Raw genomic sequence first — 27,840 nt, 5'->3', positions numbered from 1 at the left:
TTATGGAGAGATTATTTCGGCTTAGGAGTGCATTATTGGTTATCCATGCCTTGAAGCATGGACAGAACCAGTTAGTCCCTTCAATTCAAATGTTCTTCCTAGTGCACCACGACACTACCTCTGCTTATGGCTACATGGTGCTTTTATCTCTTTCTCTCTAGTATCTCAAGCATACCCAGACCTCTTAGCTTATATGTTCACTGCCTTGTCAACTCTCTCCTAGGAAAAAGTCTAGATTTATAAACACAAGAGTCATATGACCCAATGTGGGAGGAAGAACTTTATCTTCAACCTGTTGGTCACCATTTTTTTCTAAATTGACATTTTCTCTCTTGGCTAGAGTGTCACTAGATCATCTAGGGGTCTCTCTGTTCATCCCTATGTTACAACCTTTGTACAGACACATCACACACAAATCCTGCTGAGCTGGTACAGGTGTGTTCAGCAGGTGCCTCAGCTGTGTCACACCTGCTGTCAAACACAGCCTTTTATAGGGCATCACTGTTGGATTTACCACAGTGGGAGGCATGAGGGAAAACTTTTGCATTGGACTAGTCACCTCTAAATATCTCATTAGGTTTGATGCCCACGATGAACAGATTGGTTTCAATTTAGGCAAGATTAAGGTTTTTGAACAATTTCTAATGAGCTGCTTTATTTGCCACCCTCTTTGAGACTGCAGTGTTACATGGGGTTTAGCTCTTCTCTTCTCAGAACATTTTCACTGACTGGGATGGTTAGGACAGGCTTCTAACCATGACAACTTAAGCTGCATGGAACTGCAGGGGATGTCTGCTGAACTGGGCTTGTGAGTTATTCTGACTCTGTCAGCGGCTTGTATGCCAGCTAAACCTTGCTACAAACACTGTTCACCAGTTCAGTTCTAATGAAGTACCAAAGTGCAGCCAGATAAAAATTTCAAAGAGCAGTCTTGGGCTATGGATGTTGATAGACCTAGATTCAAGTTCTTGTTCCAATCACTAATTCTGTGACTTGGAATAAATTACAATTGGGAACATGGCAATAGAAGAATTGTGTCTACTTTCTTCAAGTTGTTTGCTTTATTTCATCCTAGAGAAAGAAGTAACTATAGAAGAGGAGGTGATAATTATTTGATAACCCATTTTGCAATGGCCAAGTATTTTATGAGTGCTATATTAGTACGTTATGTAGCACTTAACTGTTCTGCTTCCTTGGCATATACTAGCTCATTTCATTGTCATAATGCATCTATGAAGAAGATGTTATCATTATCCCTATTTTATAAAGGAAAAAAATGGAAGCTCAGGGGGGTTAGATAACAAAAGTTTGTATTTGCTGCCATAAGAGGCACATTTTTTTTTCTTCCTTACCTGGATCCAGTATAGCATTGTGCTCTCATCCTGTTCCTCTGACAGCACACCTGTAGACAGCTGAAATTGTCTCCTCCCAGCCCTTCCTGCTGATTGGAGTTGTTATCCGGGCAGCTAGGTTCATTGGCCAGTAGACTTCCTGAATGGAAGGAGCTAGGTGGAAAAGACACCTCCACGGATATTGATCAGGACCCACTTCCTTCCCCAAATTTCACTCTGGCCATAGCCAGGCAGAGCCCAATAAGGGTATATGCTATATTCAATTAAAATTGCTTAAAATGGGATGTGTTTTTCAAGCCAGGAAACAGGGAAATCCATTTTAAATTTCAGCATAATACAATGAGGAACATGTCATGTTCCCATATTAAAGTTCACAAAGATTCCATATGAAAGATTTCATGGGAAGGGACAGTGTGTATTCTCAGTTCTCTGTAATTTTTATAAGTGGAGTTTTTTTTTATCTTTTTTTAAAAAATATTTTTGGGGCGCCTGGGTGTCTCAGTCTGTTAAGCGTCCAACTTTGGCTCAGGTCATGATCTCATGGTTTGTGGGTTTGAGCCCCGTGTTGGGCTCTCTGCTGACATCTCAGAGCCTGGAGCCTGCTTCTGATTCTGTGTCTCCCTCTCTCTTTGCCCCTCCCCTGCTCATGTTCTGTCTCTCAAAAATAAATAAATGTAAAATAAAAAAAAATTTAAGTATTTTCAATGTTTATTTATTTTTTTTTTAGAGAGAGAGAGAGAGTGCAAACAGGGGAGGGGCAGAGAGAGAGAGGGAGACATAGAATCCAAAGCAGCCTCCAGGCTCTGAGCTGTTAGCACAGAGCCTGATGTGGAGCTCAAACTCACAAACCAAGGGAGAGAGATCACAAACCAAGAGAGATCATGACCTGAGCCCAAGTCAGATGCTTAACTGACTAAGCCACTCAGTCGCCCCATAAGTGGAGTTTTTTCTTAGTTAATATTCTGATTCTGCTTATTGTGCCCCTGAAAAGTGCATATAACTTCTCTGATCCCTTATGATTCACTAAAGGCACATTTTAACTTTGGACACAGCACAAACATATGTGCTCACTGTCTTTTTTTACAAATGTGCACACACTTAACTAAAAAATAATCAGGGTCGTCTGGTGGCTTAGGTGGTAAAGTGATCAACTCTTGATCTCGGCTCAGGTCATGCTCTCACAGTTCACAAGTCTGAGCCTCGCATTGGGCTCTGTGTTGACAGTGTGAAGCCTGCTTAGGATTCTGTCTCTCCTTCTGTCTGCCCCTCACCTGCTTGTTCTCTCTCTCTCAAAATAAATAAACTTAAAAAAAAATGATCAGTGACTCCTGTCCAACTATGAAGCCAAATTTAGGAGTACTCAAAATTTGATTTTTGCTGATTCCGTTATCAAGATTAAAAACAAAAAAAGAAAAGAACAAAACAACAAAAACACCAGAGCTTTCCAAAATCCATTCTGATTTTTTTTTTCTTTTCTAAACCATGAGTTAAATTCTCTAAACCCAAATATCTCAAACTTAGTTTGGGGAGATTTACTGTTTTTTTCTTCTTTTTTTTTAACTTATAAGTCATGCATCACATCTTTGTTGACAAAACATCACATTACATTTGTGTTGACAATAGACCCATTTCAAAGCATGGGAATGGTTCAGGGTTACTTTGGAATGGCTTTTGAGTACCCTATACATGGGCTGGGACCATCAGTTTATTTACAAACATAACCTTTCAGGCAGTAGACAGATGCCATCATCTTTGTCTCATGATGACAAAAGACAATCTATGGCCAATGATAAACATTTTCTGGAGTTTCAACATGGTTTGTGGCATGTATAAATTAACACATACATAAAACAAAGTGTTTGCTGGCCATAAATTAGAAGCTGGCTTTAGGAGGCCTGGGCCTCTGATCTGTTTGCTTCACAATCCCACTGTCTCCAACTGTGCACTGGTTACTGGCCTCAGCTGACAGTGGTTGAGTCAAACATGGCTCTGAGGGTTGGGGCTCGAAATGAAATGTTTTCTCTTCTTGCTAACACCCTGGCATCTCCCTTTTTGCTGCCCAAGGCTGATTTCTATTATATTATGTTCCTTTCTTCTCACCACAGTGAATGTTTATGGCTCTGTTTCTCTGATCTTTACCACTATTTCCAACTTCTTAGACTGGTGACATTAAGTTTCATGTCAGCCTTAACTTGGCCAATCAAAGGGCCATAAAAGTAAATGCCTAATATTACCAAACTCCAGAATAGTCCCACTTCTGTAAAACTGTCAGCAGATCCAAATAGTTTTCACCTACTGTGGCAACTTACACTTGAAAAACTTTGGCAAAGATATAAATATGTTATGCATCAGAGCTATCCTTTTTTTTTTTTTGCTTTTCTCTTGTGTACTGAAGCAGAAGGTGGGTTTTTATTTTCACTGTCAATATTTTCATTTATTTGATGGATATTAGAGGCATAATAATCCTTCAGTTCATACAGTTAAATGCTAATTATATTAGTTTGTTTTACGTCTTAATGCTGTGTGCCTGTAGGAGAGGGAGAGTGGGAAGGCAAGATAGAAATGGAAATAAAGATTGTTTTGCATCTTACTACTAACCTATCATCTTCAGAATTCTTTTCCAGCTATTACACTTAAGATTCTATCAATACACATTTTCAATTTGGGGTCAGGGCCATGAATTAAGTCCAACAGAAGTGGGGCTGATCGTTGTTCAATTTAAGTGAGTGAGAAGTCAAGTTCAGCATGGTCAGACAATGCAAAAAACACATGCAGACACCGTAGCAAGAGGAGGAAGAGGAGGAAGAAGGATGAGAAGGAGGTGGAAGAGGAAGAGGAGGAGGAAAAGGAAGAGGAAAAGGAGAAGGAGGAGGAAGAAGAGAAAGAGGTTGCAGGAGGAGGAAAACAAGAACCAAGGCTATTAAAATAAGGAGTGCCTGGGTGGCTCAGTTGGTTAAGCCTCGGACTGTTGATCTCGTCTCAGGTCATGATCTCCCAGTTCTCGAGTTTGAGCCCTGTGTCAGGCTCTGTGCTGACAGTGTGGAGCCTGCTTGGGATTCTGTATCTGCCTCTCTCTCTGCCCCTCCCCTGCTCATTCTGTATCTCTCTCAAAATAAATAAAATAAAATAACTTTAAAAAAAAGAAACAGATAAGGAACCAGACAAAATTTCTGGCCCATAAAAATTCAGAAACTAAACAGTGGCATTTTATGCACAGGCTATTAATAGTCAAACCTCTTCCTTTTATCTGCCACTGTCTTTCTTGCTACCAGGAGAACTCACCTGTCTTGAATCACATTTCCAGACACTTTATTCTGTTTTCTAAGATGATAGCTAATTGGATGAATTTTGCTCACATGATCCTAAAACCAGTGGCTCTAGGCCCTGGCTGCACATTATAATCATGTTATCATCACCTGGTAAGGTTTGTAAACATAAGAAAATCCAGGCCTACCACATACCAATTAATTCAGATTAGCCAGACCCTTGCTACTCAACATGTGGCCCTGAGTAAGTAGCATCAGCATCACCTACTAGCTTGTTAAAAATGCAGACTACCGGATGCAACCCCAGACTTACTAAATAAGAACCTGCATCTTTAAGAAATCTTCAGATGATTTACCTGCATATTAAAGCTTGAAAAAAAATGCAGCACTATGACCAGGGATCAGCAAATGTTTTCTTTAAAAACACATATAGGGGCGCCTGGGTGGCGCAGTCGGTTAAGCGTCCGACTTCAGCCAGGTCACGATCTCGCGGTCCGTGAGTTCGAGCCCCGCGTCAGGCTCTGGGCTGATGGCTCAGAGCCTGGAGCCTGCTTCCGATTCTGTGTCTCCCTCTCTCTCTGCCCCTCCCCCGTTCATGCTCTGTCTCTCTCTGTCCCAAAAATAAATAAACGTTGAAAAAAAAATTAAAAAACACACATATATATAAAAACACAGCAAATATATTAGGCTTTGCAGGCCATGTGTAGTCTGTCACATAATTTATTTCTTTGTATTTTTCTTTTTTTTTAACAATGCTTTAGAAATGTGAAAGCATTCTTAGGTTGGGACATTCAAAATCAGACAAGATTTGGATCACTTTTTAGTTTATGAGACCAATTTACCAATGAAGAACTAACGGCCGGCATTTTAATTTCTTACCTAAGAAGAGAGAGTAGTAGAGTGGGAACTTGGATCCAGAGTCTGCCTTTATTCTTTCCGCTATTGTATTGTGCCTCTTTTTAACATTTCACATCTCTCACAGATATTTGCATTGTGACTGTGCCCTAGAGAGAACAAAGGACTCATACTGTATTAGCAAATAGTTTCAACATATGTAAACTCATTTAATAATCTTTATATCAGTGTTATGTGGAGTTACTATCATTGCCCCCACTTTCATCTGAGGAATCTGAGGATTTAAAAAGCTTAAGTAATTGGCCCAAGTCCCTCAAGTAATCAGTGTTAAAGCTAGGACGCTTGAAATGCAAGGACATGTGGACGTGCTGCACTGCATTCTCCTCACATCATTGTGTAAAGAGTAATACCTATAAGTACTATGCTTCTCAACCTTGGGTAAATATCAAAATCACCTCTGGTGCTTCTTAAACATACATACACTTGGTTCCGCTCCTGGCATTTTCATTCAATAATTCTGTATTAAGACCTGGGTGTATGTATTTTAATGAACTTCCTAGGTGCTTCTGGTGCCCAATAAAGGCTGATCAATATATTAGTGTCAGACTACATGTCTTCATTTCAAGTGTTGAAAAAGTAGGCAAAATCTAGATTACAATTCTAAGACACAAAGAGAAAATCTCGATATGTTTCAGAACATTTACAGGCATCTTTAAATCCAGTCTAGCTCTGCTGAGACCCTGACACAGTGCCTAAAGTTACCCCACTGGGGGGTCAGGGGGAAAGAGACTAGATTCTGATTCCTTGTCATCCACTTATTGGATATTGTTTTGCTATGGACAGATTGTTTGTAGCCACAAAGTTACCATCTGCTTCCCGAAGCCTCGGCATGTGCCTTGGTCATGGTTGACACTCTCACCATGGCCCACCATCTGGACCATGGGACACTGTACGGACTGGCCAATTGCTCTGGTGGTCATTGAAGTGGTTTGTTTCCTCCAGATCAAAAACCACAGGGTCCCGTCTTTTATTCTTTTTCCAATAGCTCATAAACCTAACTTTTATAAGCAAACACTCTTACTGCCAAGCAGCGTCCTCATTTCTATGTGTCCAACAGCTAGCCTCATCCACTGAAACTTTGCAATCTACTTAGTACTGCTCCAGCACCTTCCAAAGTTCTCACCACTGTTAAGTTACAGCAGCTAATTGTTCTATACCTGGATCTGAAGTAACATTCTTAATTCCCCTTCATTGTCCAATAGTCTTCTTCCAGACTATCTCCCACTTCCCTGAGGATAGGATTTATTCTCACTCTTTTCCTTGTGGCTCCTTCATATGACAGACAGCCTGCAAACCACTGGGCTTCCAATCCCCACTTATTGTTCCACAACACCAAGCTGTTGGCTAGGAAATTTATAGAGCAGTTGGCTAAAAACTCTTAAATCAATCTGGCTGTTTAAAACTGGAGACTTCCTTTGGCAGAAACATCCTTACGCATCTTGCTTGGCTGGTATTTTTAATTAACACAGCTAAATGCCTTGTAGTATTAGTCCAGGCCAGCAGGACAAAATTAACAGAGAGACAAAGGCAGAGATATTGACAAGGCTAAGAACCAACTTGGGAGAGCTTGGTTTTCATCTTATTGCAAGGTTAAATGGAGTCTCCCTAAATCCTTTAACACACCGCTCCTCTCAGACCTTGAGACAGAAGTCACTGGCCTTTGGCAGCATCGTTCATTAGGGTAGTTCATTCTCTGAGGATTTTAAAAGTGAGGAACTGGATTTAACTTATGCCAAATACCTTACAATCAAAAACAGTAATTCCACACTCAATACCTATTCACATGATAACTGTGAATAACAGGATTTTAGACTGATGAAGTATAATTAATGCATGAGTTGTTTTGTTTTGTTGTTTTTTTTTTCATTATCTAGCCAACCCCAGAGGTAAATATTATTATCCCAGTTTCTGGATAGGGAAACTGAGACTCAAAAGCTTTAAGGCGACTTCTTCAAGGGAGAAAGATGTAGTAAGTAAACAGTGGGGTCAACATTTATGTCAGTCCTTTCTAATTTCCAGTAATGACACTGTATCACACTATGGCTGATTTAGTGAAGATCTTAACCAATGTGCAGACTGCCAGGTGATCTCTGGGAAGTGCTTTCCTACCTAAAGGAAATGAGACAATACTCAGCATAGCACGCCTGATCAATCCATCCAAGACAAAATGTGCAGGAGATATGTCATCTGCTGTGGCCTAATTGAAGCTTGTGCTTCAGCTAGCTTCTTTGTGTTCCCTCTTGGTGAGAATTAGCTTGGGTGGTGATCTAATTGACTTGAGAAGGTATATTTGTATTTTTGTAAGTAACAAAACAGAGGGGAAAAAGGAAAAACAAACAAAGGTCAAGATTAGAGGTGAGGGAGCTCCCTGTTTTTAACCAATGATTGAGTTACAAATGCAGTGAAGATTCAGGCTGGTTAACCTGTTCCTTCCCAGTGTATCTCTCTACCTTGTAGTCAGTGTTTATAGAATGTTCTAGTATGAAGGTATAGAGAGTAAAATCTTAGCTAGACCTCAATTAACTAGATCATTTGCTTAGCAAATTATTATTATTTTTTTCTTTCTGAACTATTCTCATCAAGAGAAAGAGACACATTTCAAGATAGCATGCTGACAGTTAGGATAGAGACAGGATGTTTGCAATATCCAGGGTGTATCCTGGGTTCATCACACATGTAGCGTAGCATCCTACACCTAGATCAACTGTGTGATTGTGGACACATCCATTTATGCTGTAAGATCTTCACTTTCATTTGTGACTAGTTGAAGGAGGTATCTGTGGGGTGGGCACATACCCAGGTATCACCGCCTGGATACTGTCACTTGAACCCTTCATGTTTCAGTTTGCTGATCTATAAAATGAAGATATAATCACAGATTTCAAAGAGTTACTTTGAAGAGTAATTATAATATTTTCAAAAATTTTGTAACTTGCATAGTTCTATGCATTTAATAATGATTGATATTATCTAAGTACTTTCTATACACTGAGCACTATTATAAGATATGTATGTATATATGCCCACATACACATATGTTAATTTTGGGGTATCAATTCACTTTATCTTCACAACAACATGTGGGAGAGAATATTATCCATTTTAAATAGGAGGAAACTAAAGCACAAAGAGTTTATATGCATATAAAAATTATTATCATTCATTCAAAAATATTTGTTAAGCACACACTTTGAGTCAAGAACTTCTCTTTTATCTTTCCTCCTCTTAAGTCCTCCCTCCCCTTTTCCTCTCCATCTTCTTCCTCTTCAGACAATAGAGAAAAAAAAATTCTGCTAGACTCAGAGGCAAAAGATCTGTGCCAAATCCTGGTGTTATGTGATCTTGAACAAATCACTGTTTCCCTGTGTTTATATTCTGCCAGTCTCACAGGCTAGTTGAATTGATGAGAATATACTTCTCAATTTAACAAGCTTATGCAAAGGTAGTGATAGTGTTACCATTAATATTACAGCAAGTCCTAGACAATTCCTAAGATCCTCTCACCCCTGACCTCCTATGAGTCATGATTCCCCATCTCTAACACAGCACAGAGCTCATGCAGTAGGATGATGACTCAGGAAGCCATCCAGTCTCAAAGGAAGGAGGCCAGGATATTGGAGTGCAACCTTTACTTAACCAGAAAATGAAAGCAGCTAATCCGCGCTTTGAACAATCTGGTTTATGGATATATTTAGTCAGAATCGAATAAATGCTGATCTCTCTGGGAACCCGACAGGGTGGGAGAAAGACAAATTACTGAATATGAAAAGGTATATAACCTATGATAGCAATTTGTCACATTTTAGTAACTAAATTAAGTTATGTACTCTTATGAGGAAAAGAAATTGAGACTGTCTGCTCTCAAAGGGCAGGGAATAAGTCAATTAAACTTGCCCTGTGAAGCACTTCTCTGTTTATGTGGTTGCTGAATAAATGCTTATTGATGGTGAGCAGGAAGCAATTAGTGTCGTAGACTCTAGGCCTAAAGTTCTCTTTTGGCCAGCAAAAGAGCGGACAGATGCAGGATTAAAGCGAGAGATGGCTAATGTTTGGGAAAAAGACAAGAGCCCCAAATAAGGGTCCTTGCCCCATTTTTATTCAGATCAGAGGCTTACAAACGTGATGGGCATGTACAAAGAGACAAAGAAACTGAACATTAACTTGTGGACGTGAGGGAAAAGGGTTTTTTTAAAGATACACAGTGTTTGGGGTTTGGGTCAGTATAAAACAAAATCCAGGTGCCAGGCAGATGGGTAGATGGTTGTTAACAGCAGACAGGAGGCGCCGTGCCTGTTTATCTTTGCCAGCCTAGGGGATGAGACAGATAGGGGGAATAACCTCAGGGTTAACAAGACACCTTTTCTTTTGTTAACCATCTCCGCTCAGGGCTGCTTTTTCTGCAGCCCAGTGGTCCATAGCCCAATTCACCAGTTTACCTAACCTGGTCGTATTCTCTTATGAAAGCAGCTTTCTGCTATAGTACTAAATTTGGGGTGCTTTCACCCTGAATATATGATCTTCTTTATTTCACATATCTGTGTACTGGGCACCTTTGCACCATTTCCATTTTAGGCCTTTGCCTCTCCCTCTCTACTTTGGGGGCTCTGCACCCCCTCTCTATTTTGGGGTGCCTTTGTATTTCCCTAATCCTGGCACCTTTGTGTTTCCCTATTCTCGGGGTGTCTTTGCGCCTCCCCCCCCCATTCTTGGAATGCCAATCTGGTTTACCCAAACTCGGGTGTGAGCATTTTATGACTTTGTATTTCTTTATGCCTTGTTAACCTATTGGTGTAAATCCAGGGGATTCCTAAGCTTATCCCCCACAAATTAGGAATTGGAAGAACAGAGATAAGCCTTGAAAACATTGTCAGAATGTCTGTAGATCCTATTCTAGCCAACTTAAGGAATTTGTCAAAAGCCCTGGTGGTTTTCATTTAATGAGTCACAATCAGTAAGCCATGACCTTGTGACAGGCACTGAGTTAGACTTCAGTAATACAGTGCAATGACTGCTTCTCTCAAGAAACTTTGTATCTGTCGTATTAGTTGCCCTTTTGAAATGATAATGTGTGTGGGGGGCTCTTGAGAAAAACTGCTCCAATGATTGTGAAGTTTGGAAATTAATTGAATAATAGAAGTTTTTCTGGGACAGAACAAGAAGAGAAACCCAACAAACCCAAGTAAGTTTAGCAAACTCTCCAGATTGGGAGTTCAGAGGAAGAATGCAAAGCAGAAAGGTTCTTAGGTGGCTATAGTTCTCCAACCATTTGAGCATTTGAATTTCATCAGTAGGAGAGTTATGGGGAGCAGCCTTGTTTCTATTGAATCATGACAATTCCCCATGTGTGTCCATGTATATAAAGGGACAGGGGGATTAAGACCTTGTTTCCGAACTAATATTCATTAAATGCTGGTATGCAAAATGTTAATTAGTAATTCAAACAGAAAGACTTCAGTGCACAAATAACCTTGAAAAATGTTGTGTCCATGTATTATAGAGCTCCATGGAGACTTTACCATGCCAATGCATCTCATAAATCTCTAAGAAAAGTAAAATCCTGTTACTGTATGTGGGGCCAGGGCTAGCCTAGAGTCAACCCGCGTTAGCATTAGAACCAGTGACCGACCAGTCACACATTTCCCACTGGAAATATTCAGGCAGAAAGAATTCTGCAAACATTTTAGTGAGGTCTTTATGTATGTCCTTACCATCTGGAGGAATGTAATAGGATTGTCAATGCTGCCTTAAGCCCTCCAAATTCCCAGACTCATGCTTTGTATCATAATTTCTCTTCTTCTATCGTGAGTCACACTTTGACACCCTACACTTATAAAATTCCATTTAGTTGCCATGATGTATTTGGGTAGCCATCAGCAAATGGCTATTATGGGTTCAGCATATGCATACATGAGCCTGTGTGTGTGTTCTCTTTTCAGAAGACAGATCAGCAACAAGTTCCTGCCATTGTCTGAGTAGTAAATGCCACAGCCCAAAGTCATTTATTGTATCCTAAATTGTTACTGGCATTAATAACTGTGGAACTATGGCTGTATTTGTTGTGTCAGCCAGACATATTCCCGCTATTAACTTTTGGATAACAGCAGCAGCTTGTCTAATGAAAAATAATGACCTTAAAGCAAAGAACTCCAAATAATTTGATTCCACAGAGAAGCCAATAACAGAAAAGCAGGGCAAACTCTTCAAGTTCCCACATTTCCTGTAGCACTAGTTCTGAATGACTTTATTAACTGTGTCTCTATAGCAAGGTGGGAGATGTAAAAATTAGTATGAATATTTTTCCCCTTCACTCCTATGGTCTCTGAGGATCAGAACAGTGCAATTGAAGTGGTTGATTGTAAGATTCTTTTGGATAAATTAACCTAGTGTGTGATGCTTCAACTCAAAAATGGATCACAACATATGCAAATCTAATAAGCCAAAGAGTGTGGGTTGTTTTTTTTGTTTGGTTTGGTTTTTTGTAAAGGAGGAGGGATTTCTCTGCTCCTCTTAGTAAGTTGTAAGGTTATAAGACATAGGAAACAATCAAATTCTCAGCCCAATAAAAGATTTTTTTTCCTTTTTGCATATAGCTGTGCCAATTCTAAATGTGCAATTGCAAAATGGCTCTTGGTTTATAAGGCACACCAGTTTGATTGTGTGGATTATAAAGTCATTTATTTATGTACCCATTTGTATACAGTCTTCATCGCTACAGCATCTGGGAGTCTGACATTACTTAAAAAACACAATTAAATTTGAATACTCATACTGGAACCTTATTATAAACTTGTTGTTTCCCTCTCCTTAATTTCATCCCATTACTCCTAATTATAGTTTTCTATCATAAACAGTTCTTCAATTATTTCTCCCCTGGGGAATTTACAACCCAAGATGAAACCTTTCTTTCTTCCTCCCACCCCTATTTTAGTCTCCTGAAGAGTGGCAAAGGGGTCCATGCAGCCCACACTTGCTATTTCTAGAACATTTCTGTAACAGAGGCTCCTTAAAGAACAAAGGTCCTGCTCAGGCGAATGCAGTTTATTGGTAACTGAATGCAGGGTCAAAATTAGATGAAGGTGACAGTCGGCTTGGCCTTTAATTTTTGCTATAATCCAGTTAAAGTTGCTCATTTTCTTTAAAACCCTATTTCTCTAAATAAAATATGTAAAATATGCATAAAAATTTGCTCTACATATTTCATAGGATATTTGGGCTAACCAATGCAGCAGAGTGTTTTTGGAATTTTTGTTTGTTTTTGTTTTTAATGTTTACCTATTTTTGAGAGAGAGGGAGACAGAGAGTGAGCAGGGGAGGGGAATAGAGAGAAGGGGACACAGAATCCAAAGCAGGCTCCAGGCTCAGAGCTGTCAGCACAGAGCCTGACACGGAGCTCGAACTCACAAACCATGAGAACATGACCTGAGCCGAAGTCGGATGCTTAACTGACTGAGCCATCTAGGTGCCCCCAAAAGTGTGTTTTTAAACCATGGACCCTTATTCAAATGTTAGGAAATAGTGCTGCATAGCTAATGCTTATGAAGCTTTTTTTGTGTGTGCCAGGTACTGTGCTAAGGAACGTATGTACATTCTTTTATTTTATCCCTGCAACAATTCTTGAGGTATTATTTTATTCCTATTTACAGATGAACAAAATGAGGCACAAAGTGCTAAAATAGTCTGCCAAAGGTAAAATACATACATACATACATACATACATACATACATACATACTAAGAAGAAGCAGGGCCAGAATTCAAATAAGCTCTTTCTGATTCCATAATCTGACTCAAAGTAGCAGAATTGGAAAGCAGATTAAAGGTATTCACATCGTATTTTGGAGGCAGAGCCTCATGGGAGTCTGAAAGGTGGTCAGGGTAGGAATATTATCTACACTTGAGTAATGACAAATATAATGTTAAACCGAACCTTCAAGAGTGGGCTGGGTTTTAAACTATGGAGTTGGTGTTATGATGATTAAGTATCAACCAGAGTGGCTATAGGTGCCCAGATTAAACATTGTTTATGGGTGTACCTGTGAGGGTGTTTCTGGATGAGATTAGCATTTGAACTGGTGTATTGGGTAAAGTAGATTGCCCTCCCCAACATGGGTGATGGATGGGCCCTATCCTAAAAATTGAGGGTCTGAATAGAACAAAAAGAGTGGAGAAAGAGGGTTTTATCTCTTTTATTCTCCCCCCCCCCCCCCGGCCTTACCAATTGAACCAGGAAATCTATCTCCTTTTTTCCTGCCCTCCAAATGGAATTTATGTCATAAGCTCTTCTGGTTCTCTGAGGCCTTCATACTCAGACTGAATTATACCACCATCTTTCCCAGGTCTCCAGTTTGCAGAGGCAGATCTTAGTACTTCTCATCCTCCATAATGGCATGAACCCAATTCTCATCTATCTAATCATCTCTCTTTCTCTCTTTCTCTCTAGATAGATAGATCGATCGATCAATCAGTTGATCCTGGAGAATCTCACCATGGAGAATCCTATGCTGGTACAAATAGAATGAGCAGGGCTTCCACTGTGGGGACAGATCAGGGATCTGTAAATGATTCCATTTTGCTAAAACACAGGCTACACAAGGGGTTAATTGGGAAGTAAGGCAGGCTGGGCCTTATTACAGAGAGTTTTGAAGACAGGTTAGAAATTCTGGATTTTTTTTAGTAAAATAAATTATCCATTTTAGGATTGATTTTCTCAAACTTAATATAAGAAAAAGAGATAGAAAAGAGGAATAGAAGGAAGAAGAGAAAGAAGAAAGGAAGGCTAGGAGGAAGATGGAGGAATGGAAGGGGAAGAGGGGGTGGAGGAGGAGAATGAAAGCAACAGCAACAAGAAAAAAGACCTGGCATTTCCAGTGTCTTTTCAGAGACAGAATAGAGTTTTGACATCCACTCCCCTCCTGCTTCCTACTCACCAGCCCCCACACCCAGCACACAGTCCAGGTAAACTCGTGCCTATGCACCTAACCCTAGAGCCATGTCCTAAATACCTGACCTCCGTGCTGCTGTTTGCTTTGTGCTAAGTCTGGAGCCTCAGTTAGATGGCACTTTAGTTTGAGGCAAGTCATTGCCTGGGCATGTTTACAATGTAATGGCAGCTCTTGCAAATTTGTTTAGAGGAGTCAAAAGGCTTTGTACAATGAAATCCTGGGACTTTTAAGTTGCCCTTTTATGAATGAAGAAAACAGAAGCACTGTTTCTGGGCATCATAGAAGAGATTTGAAGACAGGTTTTCTGAGAGAGGGCAAAGCGAGGCCTCGGCAACATGGTGAGAAGCTATAGCCTCCAGAGTTTGGTGACTGCAAACTTTAGCCTCACAGAAGGCTGATGTTCACTTTTAAGGTGTTTTCTGATCGGTTCTGTAATTCTGCTTTACTTTTCCTCAATCTTCCATTAACTTTGCTTAGACCACTTATGTAGCTAATATGGAGAAAATGCAGTCGGGGAGAGGAGCAGTATGCTTAAGTTTTGGAGCAAAGCAGACCAAATTGAGATCTGGAGCAGCTTTGAATCTTGGCAGAGTATCAGGGTCCATCTGAGAGAGGTCAAAACTGAGCTAGAAGCTGGACCAATCCTTGGGGTAGTAAATACTGCATCCTCCCTACTCTAGGAAATCTCAGGCACCTGGCAAAGCATTGGACTTCTCAAATTTTATGAGATTGGGGTCTGGGCTTCTTTTATTTAGATACTAAAGCAAGGTGGTTTCAGAATGCTGGGGGATCCATTGATGCCTGGACAATGTAAATAACAGCTCTGAATGTCTACAGACTTCCCTTTCCATTGCTGTATTATTTATTTACTTTTCTAAAAATAAGGGGTTTAAATAGCTTCGTTTAGCATCAAGGGTGTCCTAACTGTTGACACTTGACTATTGATTATAGCACTTTTCTTCAAATTACTGTCAGCATCTCCCTCTGTACCAAAGTGTAGATTAGGCCCTGTGTTACTGGCTAAAGGCAGGAAGCATTCTGTTCTCACTTATTATTAGAAAATATTTTGACTTAAAACTATTCTAAGTATTTTTTTTTACATTTTGCTGTTTTTCACATGTTATTTGGCAATTTTTATTAGAGATTTTCTCCTTGATAAGAATAATCCTGTTGAACTAATAATTCATGACCACGAAACACATTTATGGTTTGGATACATTGCTATGCAATCCTAGTTGAACAGTAATATATGGGGGAAAAGCTGTCCTCTTTCCCTGGCTTGTTTGAGGCAAAGGCCCTGTCCCAAAGATGCCACACAGGAGATGATTAGCATAGATAGAAACAATCTAATTGCATACAAAACACAATTTTTACATGATTTATACCTTTTGAATGTCTTGTAGCTACTCTTCACATCTTTGTAAAAATATCTAATTATTTGGTAAGTGCAGGGTTCAAATAGTTACTGAGATTCATAGCAATTAGAATTAATTTGCTTTTTAGGAGGGCTTTTTTATCCTTGCAGTTTCCTGAAGATAAATCATTTGACCTCAGGCTCACAGAAAAAATAAGCCCAAGAGAAGTATTACTTGGAAATAGTACAGTCTCAGCAAATGCTGCGCCATGAAGACTGAGTTCACCAGAGGGGACCCAAAACCATATACATCAGCGGCTTGTTCAAAGTGGTAATGAGTGGCTGACACAGCCCGAGTAAGAACATTTTTCTCTTGACTACCAGGCTAGGGATGTTTCTACAACATTCTACTCCTATAAGAAGGCATTGGAGTCAGCCAACATGCTTAGGCAATATGTGCCTAATTTTTCCTATATTTCTGTGAAGAGCAACCTCTATCTATCCTTCAAACTTTCCCTTACATGAATGGTTTTCCTGTCTTTTGTCTTTGTTAATTTACCACAGGAGTCTTTTTGTATTTTTAAGGTAGTTTCCTATTCAAGATCTTCTGATAGTCACCCAATGTCTAGGAAGTAAAGTTTCCTAATTTCACTCTAGTAATCAGAGTTTTTTCCTAATAAAGTAGCAATTCACCCTTGTCTTCTTCTATTCATAAAAAACATAGCACTTCCCATTATGGAGCACTATTTAGTTTTAGACATTTTAACATCTATGATCTCATTAACTCAATGAAATAGGCAATATTGTTATTCTTACATTTATAGATAACATTGTAATGCCAGAGAAGTTAAGTAACTGAACCAAGGTTACTTAGAAATCATCAGAAGTAGGATTCAAATTCAGGCTATCAGACCTGTGCAAGGGCTTAACCCCTGACCTGTGTTCCTTCTCGTCAACAGCGTATCCACCCTCCTCAAACCAGTCAGGATCCCTGATTCCCACTGTATACTTTGCTTATTCTCACATTGAAGCCTCTGCTCATCATCTACTACTCACCCAAATTATCCCTCTTTATTGTCTCTCCAAGCCCTTCTTTAAAGGCCTGTATTAGTTTCCTAGTGCTACTGTAGCAAATGACCATGAATTTAATGCCTTACAACAACAAACGTTTATTATTTTATAGTACTAGTAGTCAGAAGTCTGGAAATGGGTCTTATAAGACTAAAATCAAGGTGTCAGCAGGGCTGCGTTCCTTCTGGAGGCTCGAGGCAGAGTCGGTTCCTTGCCTTTTCCAGCTTTTGGAAGCTGCTTGCATTGCTTGACTGGCTGTATCTCCCACTCCTGCTTCCATCCCTACACCTCCTCTGACTCTGATCCTCCTGCCTACCTACCCTTCTCTCTCTTGTAAAGACCCTTGTTAATATAGTGGCTTCACCCAGATAATCCAGAACAATCTTCCCACTTCAAGATCCTTAAATCACAACCCAAAGTCCATTTTGTCTTGTGAGGTAGTACATTCACAGATTCCAGGGATTGAGACGAGCAACTTTGTGGGATCTTAATTCTGTCTACCACAAAGACCAATTCCAATATCATCCCAACCCTCAGGTTTCCTAAAAGCCTCCATCAGCAATCTGTTCCATTCTGTATCTTATAGAATATCCTTGTATCTTCTCAGCTTTGAAAAATTTTGCTTTCCACTCAGTTATATGATTTTGGAAATTGGGTTCCATTTTTTTGTGGGCTCATGGTGTCTCAGCTACAACCTTAGAGATTACCCAGGCCAGGGGTAACAAATTGGTCTCATCTCAAATGTCTCATCTATGCAGCTAGTAGCTTCAGCTCAAGGTTCTGTGTTGGGAGGATTTTGAGGTTCCTTTTGGTTTCAAAACAAAGAAGGCTATGATCAAATAGAATGTTTTCCATGAAGGCAAGAAATGAAAATGGCAGCTTGGGGGCCACATGCTTGCCACTTCTGCTCTTCTTCCCTATCTCTCCAGCTTCAAGATGAGGAAAAGCAGTTGGAAAATGGGGCAATCAGCTTTTACAGAGGGCTTACTATGGGTCTGGCACTATTCTGGTATATTCGTACTGTTCTGGTATATTACCTAAACTTACCTTCTTTGACCCTCATAATAACCTTATAAAATAGAAGTGGAAATTAGGATTTAAAAGTTTAAAAAAACATTGAAAGAACTTGGGACAAAAATAGAGATCTGTTGTGCTCACTTCGGCAGCACCTATGCCAAATGCTAAAATTGGAACGACACAGAGATTGGCATGGCCCCTGCACAAGGATGACATGAAAATTCATGAAGCTTCCATGTTTGTGACAAACAAAAAACCCAGACTCTTGACTATGAAGAGCAAATTAATGGTTACCAGAAGGGAGGTGTGCGGAGGGATGGGAGAAACGGGTGAAGGGGATTAAGAGTACACTTACCATGATGAGCATTGTATGTTGTATAGGATTGTTGAATCACTACATTGTACACCTGAAACAAATATAGCACTGTATGTTAATGATACTTTAATTTAAAAAAAGAGATCTATCTAATTGCAAATCCAATTTTGTTCACTATAATAAACTTGGGATTTAAATGATTTACACAAGGCCAAGTAAAACTAGAAACAAAGCTGGGATTAGAATTATGGTAAGTAGATTTCCCCCCAAAAACAGGACACAGTGATGGGCACATGGCCACAATGCTGAATACTTAAAACTGGGGCTTTTAAGGTCACGATCTCGCGGTCCGTGAGTTCGAGCCCCGCGTCGGGCTCTGGGCTGATGGCTCAGAGCCTGGAGCCTGTTTCCGATTCTGTGTCTCCCTCTCTCTCTGCCCCTCCCCCGTTCATGCTCTGTCTCTCTCTGTCCCAAAAATAAATAAAAAAACATTAAAAAAAATTTAAAAACTGGGGCTTTTATAATAAATCCAAAGGTTTACAGTTAACTGCAACCAATTATCAACACATACAGCAGAGTTCTTTTGTTTGTTTGACTACATTCAGTGATCATAGGACATTATTCATTTTCTCCAAGTGAAAACCTGGCTGGTTTTTTGGCATTGAGATTTTCCTTTCTTTTACTTACCCTGGAGTATTTGTCTTTGGTTTTCTTTAATAATTTCCTGTAAATCAGACCTTCCTGTTTCCTTTTTCCCTGTCTTTATTTATCTGAATTGCTAAACATGCTCTGGAAACTGGAGTTCTGACAGAGATGTCAAGAACCAGCTATTCCAACTCTCTGCCCAAGGGCCCCTGTGCTAAACAAACATTTGCCTCGAACCAAGAACCCTTTGCTAAGGTGCCCTCATTGATGAGACTCCCTGCAGTCAGGTCAAAATCAGTTTCCAAGCAATGGATCATGTCACTGTCTTGCTCAAAATGCTCCAGGGCCCTCCATCTCTTTCTAGGGAAAAGTCACATTCTTATTCTTGGCCACAGGGCTTTCCTTGTTTTACACAGGCTATTGTACCACTAAGTTCATCTCCTCCTCCTCCCTCCACCCCCTCTGTCAGCCCACTCAGCATCCTCCTGCCAGCTGCTTTGCTGCTCTCAATCCTCTTATCTGGCTCCCAGGTTTTTGTCATGCCCTGAATTCTATCCCCTGGGTTGGACTCCTCTCCTGCCATGCCTAACATATCTGCTTAAGTCATTTTTTAAAATGCAAATCTGACCATGTCATTTTCCTGCTCACATTCCTCTAGTGGCTTCCTTTCATCCAGCTCAGTGGTTCTGAAACCTAACTGATAGCAGGGTTGTAGAGATGCAGCTCTGAGTCTCACCACCCACTCCATCCCCCAGCCAAGATTCCAATTCAGAAGGTCTGGGATGAGGCCAATAATAATACCTTCCAAAGTCCCCTAGTCATTCTGATGATGAATCAGGTCTTCAGAATATACCCACATCCCTTACCAACACATAATGCGCCCTCTGATTTGGTCCCATTCAGGTTCACACTTCATCACAATCTACACTAAACCCTAACCCCATCCCCACCCCACCTCCAACCCCTAGGACTGCTAGATTTGGGCTACTCTGACTTGTTTCCTGCACAATAACATGCTCTTTGCAATCTCCATGATTTTATACATGGCATCCTATTCTCTAAATGAGGAAAAGGTTAACTCTGAAAGATGACTTCCAAATCCAGCTCAGGCATTAAGTTCTTGAGGAATTCCCTACTATCCCTCAGACTGAGTCGATAGCTCCCTCCTGTGTATCACTTCTGATTACTGTATTTTGCTTATTTCCTATACAGTGCTCTATTTTATAAAACAGACAATGTATTTGTTTTATGCATTAACAAGCTTCTTGTATTTCAGCCAAACTTACCATTGTGCTAGAGTTACAGTTCCTTTTATGTATATATAACTTAGAAAATGTTTTTATTCCTACAATATCATATATGATCCTTACAACAATTTCTTTTGAGATGAGAGAAACGATATTCACAGAAGCTGGCTTGCCCCATATCACATAGAAAAATTATGAGAATTCAGCTTTCTTACTCCAATGATGTGATATATGATGTACCATATAACATCTCAAGATGTACATCTTATGGTGTACTTTTCAAATTACTAGGAGAGGCACATAGTAAGTGCCATATATAGGACATTAAAGCTCTATTAAGCAATGTAATAAAGTATCCCATAAAAAGGAAAAATTATATTTTTATCAATAATTGTATCTATTAAAAAGAAAACAAACTGATCTGTTAGTTAGAAACTAAAAATGAAAACATAAGCCTCCCAATCTCCCACCACTGCCTCTTTTTCATTTTGATCCTGAGGATGATTAGAATGTCCTAATTTCTATTTTGGTAAGTAGGTTTTCAGCAGGGTTCCCCTGAGGTCTAGCAAGCTGAGATAGATATAAGGGAAGCTGCATCCAGAAAGTGTTAGACACTAAGGAATTGATCTAAATTCTCTTTTTCACAGCCATTCTTCAGTTTATTCAAAAACTCTTAGAGAACTAATCTATTAATAAAATGTCATGACTTCCTTTTTTAAAATACTGACTGGTATTTTCAAAACCAGAAGCAAGTGAGCTTAGGTATAATTCTTTAGGGTATTCCCTGAAAGTTCCATTTGATAGCATTTCCTTATTTCAAATCTAAAGATTCAGACTTTGACTTTCAGAAGAATATAACTGTTGGTATCATAGGAAAAAGCTACATGGGTCCCAGGCATATTAGAAATTAATTTTAGGAATTGATAACATCCCATAAATGGGGATGAAGAAAACCTACTGTTCCTCTGATGCTTTACTATTAAGACATCTCTTAGAAACCATAGACTTCATCATGAAAGGACCCATGATGAAATGGCCCCTCATCATGTATCAGTTAAGATTCTTTTGTCCTCATCAAGAATAATCCTCTTCCAAATGCAAGAAAATAATAAAGAAATATATCATCTCATAATTGGAATATGAGAATTAGTGTGGGGCTCCAAAATGGTGTCATCAGTGGATCAGCAGGATATTAAAGATCCATATTCTTTCTACATTTTTAGTCTTCTTTCTTTGGCAGGTTTCCTCCTCAGCCTGTATAGCAAGATGGCTTCAGCACTTAGAGAAATATATTCAGAGAGAACAACATGTAGGTGAAGGAGAAGGATAGTCTCTTCCTGTGACTTTCTTTTGGGAGTGGGAAGACTTTCCTCAGACTAACTCCCACCTCAGTGACTTTCCTTCATGCTTCATTGGTCATAACTGTGTCACATGAACATCTTTATCCATAGACCAATTACTGTCAAGGTATAATGAGTGTTGGGAGTTAATCACAATAGCCATCAGATGCCATATTTTACAGTTTTTCTCTGAACCAGAGTAGCACAACTCTGTACTCACAGCAAGATGGAACAGATTAAAGAAGGAACAAGCCTAGCCTAGAATTAAAAGTAGATAAATAGAGTCTCTAGGTGTATGGCCATCAAAAATCATGGTAGACCCAAAATAACGTCATGGTATCTTCCAAATATAGATTGAGTCAAAGTGAGGGAAATGCATAAATCCACCTTGAACATGGGCACTTGCTTCCTGAAACATGTCCCTTTCTTAGCAGCATCATGTAAAGCCAGTGTTTTTATTTTTTAATTAATTTATTTTTAAATTTATATCCCATTTAGTTAGCATACAGTACAACAATGATTTTAGGAGTAGATTCCTTAATGCCCCTTACCCATTTAGCCCATCGCCCTCCCACAACCCCTCCAGCAACCCTCTGTTTGTTCTCCATATTTAAGAGCCCCTTATGTTTTATCCCTCTTCCTGTTGTATTATTTTTGCTTCCCTTCACCTATGTTCATATGTTTTGTTTCTTAAATTCCTCATATGAGTGAAGTCATATGATATTTGTCTTTCTCTAACTAATTTCGTTTACCATAATACCCTCTAGTTCCATGCACTTAGTTCAAATGACAAGACTTCATTCTTTCTGATTGCCGAGTAATACTCCATTGTATATATATGTACCACATCTTCTTTATCCATTCATCCATTGCTGCACATTTGAGCTCGTTCCATATTTTGGCTATTGTTGATAATGCTGCTATAAACGTGGGGTGCATGTACCCCTTCAAAACAGCATACCTGTATCCCTTGGATAAATATCTAGTAGTGCAATTGCTGGGTCATAAGGTAGTTCTATTTTTAACTTTTTGAGGAACCTCCATACTGTTTTCCAGAGTGGCTGCACCAGTTTGCATTCCCACCAGCAGTGAAAAAGAGATCCTCTTTCTCCACATCCTCGCCAACATCTGTTGTTGCCTGAGTTGTTCATGTTAGCCATTCTGACAGGTGTGAGGTGGTATCTCATTGTGGTTTTGATTTGTATTTCCCTGATGATGAGTGATGTAGAGCATTTTTTCATGTGTTGGTTGGCCATCTGGATGTCTTCTTTGGCGAAGTATCTATGCATGTCTTTTGCATATTTCTTCACTAGATTGTTTTTTGGGTGTTGAGTTTGGTAAGTTCTCTATAGATTTTGGATACTAACCTCCTATCTGATATGTCATTTGCAAATATCTTCCCCCATTCTGTTGGTTGCCTTTTAGTTTTGCTGGTTGTTTCCTTCTCTGTGCAGAAGCTTTTTATTTTGATGAGGTCCCAATGGTTCATTTTTACTTTTGTTTCCCTTGCCTCTGGATATGTGTTGAGTAAGAAGTTGCTGCAACCAAGGTTAAAGAGGTTTTTGCCTGCTTTCTCCTCGAGGATTTTGATGGTCTTACATTTAGGTCTTTCATCCATTTTGAGTTCATTTTTGTGTGTGGTGTAAGAAAGCGGTCCAGGTTCATTTTTCTGCTTGTCACTCTCCAGTTTCCCCACCATCACTTGCTGAAGAGACTGTCTTTTTTCTATTGGATATTCTTTCCTGCTTTATCAAAGATTAGTTGGCCATACGTTTGTGGGTCCATTTCTGGGTTCTCTGTTCCATTCCACTGATCTGAGTGTCTGTTCTTGTGCCAGTACCGTACTGTCTTGATGATTACAGCTTTGTAACACAGCTTAAAGTCGGGATTGTGATGCCTCCAGCTTTGGTTTTCTTTTTCAAGATTGATTTGGCTATTCAGGTTCTTTTCTGATTCCATACAAATTTTAGGATTGTTTGTTCTAGCTCTGTGAAGAATGCTGGTGTTATTTTGATAGAGATCACATTGAATATGTAGATTGCTTTGGGTAGTTTTGGCATTTTAACAATATTTTTCCTCCTATCCAGGAACATGGAATATTTTTCCTTTTCGTATGTGTCTTCTTCGATGTCTTTCATAAGTTTTCTGTAGTTATCAGTGTATAGATTTTTCACCTCTTTGGTTATATTTATTCCTAGGTATTTTATGGTTTTTTGTGCAACTGTAAATGGGATCGATTCCTTGATTTCTCTTTCTGTCGCTTCATTGTTGTTGTATAGGAATGCAACCAATTTTTGTGTGTTGATTTTATATCTTGCAACTTTGCTGAATTCATGAATCAATTCTAGCAGTTTTTTGGTGGAGTCTTTTTGGTTTTCCATATAGAGTATCATGTCATCTGCAAAGAATGAAAGTTTGACCTCCTAGTGGCCAATTTGGATGCCTTATATTTCTTTGTGTTGTCTGATTGCTGAGGCTAAGACTTCCAATACTATGTTGAATAGCAGTGGCAGGAGTGGACATCCCTGTCTTGTTCTTGACCTTAGGGGGAAAGCTCTGTTTTTCCCCATTGAGGATGATATTAGCATTGAGACTTTCATGTATGGCTTTTATGATCTCGAGGTATGCTCCTTCTATCCCTACTTTCTTGAGGATTTTTATCAAGAAAGGATGCTGTATTTTGTCAAATGCTTTCTCTGCATCTATTGAGAGGATCATGGGGTTCTTGTCCTTGCTTTTGTTGATGTGATGAATCACATTGATTGTTTTGTGGATCTTGAACCAGCCCTCTATCCCAGTATAAATCCCACTTGGTCATGGTGAATAATTTTTTAATGTATTGTTGGATCTGGTTGCTAATATCTTGTTGAGGACTTTTGCCTCCATGTTCATCAGGAAGACTGGTCCATAGTTCTCCTTTTTTTGTGGGGTCTTTGTCTGGTTTTGGAGTCCAGGTAATACTGGCTTCATAGAAAGAATTTGGAAGTTTGTCTTCCATTTCTATTTTTTGGAACAGCTTCAAGAGAATAGGTTTTAACTCATCTTTAAATGTTTGGTAGGATTCTCCTGGGAAACCATCTGGCCCTGGGCTCTTGTTTTTTGGGAGATTTTTGATTACTAATTTGATTTCCTTACTGGTTATGGGTCTGTTCAAATTTTCTACTTCTTCCTGTTTCAGTTTTGGTAGTGTATATATTTCTAGGAATTTGTCCATTTCTTCCATATTGCCCATTTTATTGGCATATAATTGCTCATAATATTCTCTTATTATTGTTTTTATTTCTGCTGCGTAGGTTGTGATCTCTCCTCTTTCATTCTTGATTTTATTTATTTATTTATTTATTTATTTATTTATTTGGGTCCTTTCCTTTTTCTTTTTGATCAAACTGGTTAGGGGTTTATCAATTTTGTTAATTCTTTCATAGAACCAGCTTATGGTTTCTTTGAGCTGTTCTACTGTTTTGTTTTGTTTTGTTTTTTGGTTTAGATGCCATTGATTTCTTCTCTAATCTTTATTATTTCCTGTTTTTGCTGGTTTTGGGATGCATTTGCTGTGCTTTTTCCAGCTCCTTAAGGTGTAAGGTTAAGTTGTGTATCTGAGATCTTTCTTCCTTCTTTAGGAAGGCCTGGATAGCTATATACCTCCCTCTTATGACCGCCTTTGCTGCATCCCAGAGGTTTTGGGCTGTGATGTTATCATTTTTATTGGCTTCCATTTACTTTTTAATCTCCTCTTTAGCTTCTTCATTAGCCCATTCATTCTTTAGTAGGATGTTCTTTAGTCTCCAAGTATTTGTTACCTTTCCACATTTTTTTCTTGTGGTTGATTTCAAGTTTCATAGCATTGTGGTCTGAAAATATGCACGGTATGATCTTGATCTTTTTGTACCTGTTGAGGGCTGATGTGTGTCCCAGTATGTGATCTATTCTGGAGAATGTTCCATGTGCACTGGAGAAGAATGTGTATTCTGCTGCTTTAGGATGAAGTGTTCTGAATATATGTTAGGTCCGGCTCCATTCTCCACTAGATGGTGCTGCTTAGCTTACTGGGGTGGATCATTGTGGCCCCTGTAGGTGTGTATGCACATGCATGGGAGGAGTGAAAGTGGTGTCACCCAGCTACCCAGTCTCTAGTATTGGAACTTCCCTATCAGTAATCCTGCACCTGTCCTTTGTCCCTGGCTTTCATCCACTCCCTGCCTTTACACTGTCCATGACCAAGCCGTCAGGATGCCAGACAGCATCTCCATTCTGAGTTTTATTTCAGGTGCAGTTGTGTCTCCCAACCTCTCACTTCTGAGGGAATGCACTTTGACCCACTCAGACCTTCTGGGGGAGGGTCTCACTGAGAAATGGCCGAGTGCCCACCTGTACCCAGGAATGTTCACAGGGCCATGCTGCTGCCAATGCCCAGAGACTGCAGCTAGGTGCCACCCCACCCCAGAAGAAGTTCACACGATCATGTAGCAGCAGCGTTTCAGGGATTATGGAAAATAACAACACACATCTGTCTCCAGGCTCCCCCCTTAACATTTTTGTTCTAGCACCAGCAAATGTAGTTGCTCTCCTGGGTCTGCTGACACCTTTGCCTGTGGGGGTGCTGCACAGCCTCTACCAAATGTCCTCCCAGCAGGGGATCTGCCTCTCCCCATGTGGCCCAAGGATCCCTGGACCTCACTCTGCTCCTGGGGATTTGCCCTTCTCACCAGAGCACCACCAAGTGTTGAGCTGTGGATTTTCAGACCTGCACTCCCCCTGTTTATAGAGTCTTAATGGAATTTAAACCCTCTCCTTTCTTCTTTTTCCCTTTTTAGTTCAGTCCCTGTGGCTATTTCCACTTTTCCACTTTCTCTCCAACTGCTCTTGGGTGGGGGGCAGGGTTTCCCATACTCTCCCCCCATCTCCATACATTCTCCACAAGCAAAAACAGCTCCGTACCCTCCGTGGCTTCTCTCTTCCCCAGTTCACCTCTCTATGATGTGTACCTACTGAATTCTGTGGTTCAAGTTGTGCAGATTGTTGTGTTAATCCTCAAATCAGTTTTCTAGGTGTGCAGGATGGTTTAGTGTTGATTTGGCTGCATTTCAGGGATGAACGTTGCAAAAAAATCTTCCATATTATTCTGCTATCTTGGCCTCTCATCCTTAAAGCCATTTTAATATCCTAGAATGTGAGAAGCTGTTAATCCTTTACTTTAATTTGGGTGAGAGATTCACACCTTTCAAATCATTAAATCTATGGAGAATGAGAAGCAATATTAAAGTTTCTTTTTCTTTGATCTTAACTCTGTGCTTTTTGTGTAAAGTCCTACTCATTTAGACAAAACAAAGTATTCTCAATTCAACTGTACAACAAGAAAAATGTCTTTAGTCAGACTAATATGACATAAGCTCCTTTTGATACTGATAGGCAAAGCAATTTAATAATTAGTCTACCAACACCACCCACCACAAATACAAAATGGGAAACAGTACTGAAGCCATCCATACTCTCTATTCAAGCATTGAATTGGAAACCATGAGATTAATAATGATGGTGATTAGTGGATACAGATGTGGAGGAATATAAGCAGGAAAAATAACGTCCGAGTTAGGAGGGCTGACACTTCAGATAACAAACTAACTCTATCCACCATGATGCTGGACACATAAATAAAGAAAATATTTTCCTGAGCCATCTGGATGCCTGCATCACATCACTAAATCATGTCAAACAAATTCATCTTATGACAAGTATCTTTAACTCCTTAACAGCTTATTTAGATCTAGCCTGGAATTACCATATCTGGTCTATATTCTACTTCAGAATCCTAAAGTTGCACTAATTTGAGTGATATTTCATTTTTTCCTCAGTTTAAAGTCATCGAGTGGTCTACAGTAGTCATTGCATTTTAGGACATTTTTATTCTTAACAAAAGTTAAGAGAAATTTATTTAAGAGAACTTAAGGTGAAAATATCCAGCAAACAAGACCATCTGTTCTGGAATGATAGAATATGATGACTGGTGTAAATGTGATAGAAATGCACAAAATACCACAATGTAGAATGTTATAATTATTATTGCTATTATTAATATTTGACTATCAAATCTGTCATCAGTGCTGGGCAGTAACAAATTCTTCTTACTATTTTCCAGAATCTTCTCTTATATCCTTTAATTACTAAACTCTTATTTCCAGCTTATTAAGTGTCTAGTATAGGAGAAAAAGGTAATAAAGAAGAAGTCTACCTTTGAATTGTCCAGTTTCATCAAGATGAGTACAATTTATACTCAGTTTCAGAGTTGCATTAGAATAAGGGCCAAATGCATGCTGAAACCTTGCACACAGGAGATGCTGGTTATTTCTGTCTTTGTTTCTGGGATTCCAATGGATTT

The 27,840-nt window shown here is 39.5% G+C and overlaps 1 pseudogene; it reads left to right on the top strand.

Annotated features, from left to right (window-relative positions):
- The first annotated feature begins 18,060 nt into the window (after positions 1 to 18,060).
- LOC122484530 lies at positions 18,061 to 18,159 on the top strand (annotated as a pseudogene).
- Positions 18,160 to 27,840: the final 9,681 nt, after the last annotated feature.

This window comes from Prionailurus bengalensis, chromosome D1, assembly GCF_016509475.1.
Source record: "Prionailurus bengalensis isolate Pbe53 chromosome D1, Fcat_Pben_1.1_paternal_pri, whole genome shotgun sequence".
In the NCBI taxonomy this organism is placed as follows: domain Eukaryota; kingdom Metazoa; phylum Chordata; class Mammalia; order Carnivora; family Felidae; genus Prionailurus; species Prionailurus bengalensis.
Note: the sequence above shows the minus strand (reverse complement) of the source record. Positions and strands in the feature narration are given on the sequence as shown.